A 1142-nucleotide genomic window follows, 5' to 3' on the forward strand; every position below is an offset into this window, starting at 1 on the left:
TTTTTTGGAATTTTAAAGATCTTTTTAAGTTTTTAGAAAATTTTGGAAGAGTTTTTATTTTTTTTTTAAAAAAAAATAAAATTTTATTTTTTAAAAAGAAAAATAATTTTTTTTATAAAAATCTTCTTTATTTTTTATTTTTTTGGAATTTTAAAGATCTTATTAAGTTTTTAGAGAATTTTTTATATTTAATATGTATCAAATAAAAGTAAACATGCTAGTAAGTACATTGAAAGTGTGAGTAGCCTAGTGGTAAAATACTTTGCCATTTGATCAACCAACCTGGGTTCGAATCCATGGGTCTACATATTTTTAATTTCAAATCATATAAAACGACGTCGTTTCATCTCATTTGAAAACGACGTCGTTTCACTTAACGCCAACAATAAACGATGTCAAATATTTCTGTTAAATTTGTTGACGGCGTGCTAAATTGGCAAGTCAACGAAAACATTGTTAATTAATTCTAAAGTCAATGAAAATTTGGTGTTTTTTTGGTCAGCTCAAAAGTTCATGTTTTTTTTGGCAATTCGTACAAAGTTGAGGTTTTTTTTGGCCGAATTCTCAATTTTCTTTGTATATTTGTATTTGAATTGTTAAAAAGGAACATATATATTTTCAAGTACTTTCTTAGAAAAGATAGCGGACTTGCAAATTATTTATCCTATTTTATAAGAATTTGAAATTAAATAAGTATATATTTTTTTTTTTGAAACACTATATGGTTTTTTGAAATTAAATAAGTGTTTCAAAAAAAAATAATAATAAGTATATAGTTTATAAAGAATTTCTCATTATTTTTTTATGCTTTACTCAATGTTGGAAACAAAGCATATCAAATATCCTATTGTTTATTACTCACTAGGGGGTGTCCGCGCTTCGCGCGGAATATTGTTTTATTATTGCCAAGAGCATGATTTTTTTTTTGGATAATGTAATTATGTTATCGTTTTTATTTGTTAAGATCATTATTTGATGTTTTTAGTTTGTTATGTAGTAGGTGATAAGTTAATATATTTTGCGTTTTTTTTTAATAATGTGTTGTTGTGTATATAGTACTTGTTAGTAGTCAAATGAGCCTCCAACGTAAACTAATATTGAATTTCAATAACTTTGCATCTACGCATTTGTTGATTCTAAGA

This window comes from Brassica oleracea, chromosome C2, assembly GCF_000695525.1.
Source record: "Brassica oleracea var. oleracea cultivar TO1000 chromosome C2, BOL, whole genome shotgun sequence".
In the NCBI taxonomy this organism is placed as follows: domain Eukaryota; kingdom Viridiplantae; phylum Streptophyta; class Magnoliopsida; order Brassicales; family Brassicaceae; genus Brassica; species Brassica oleracea.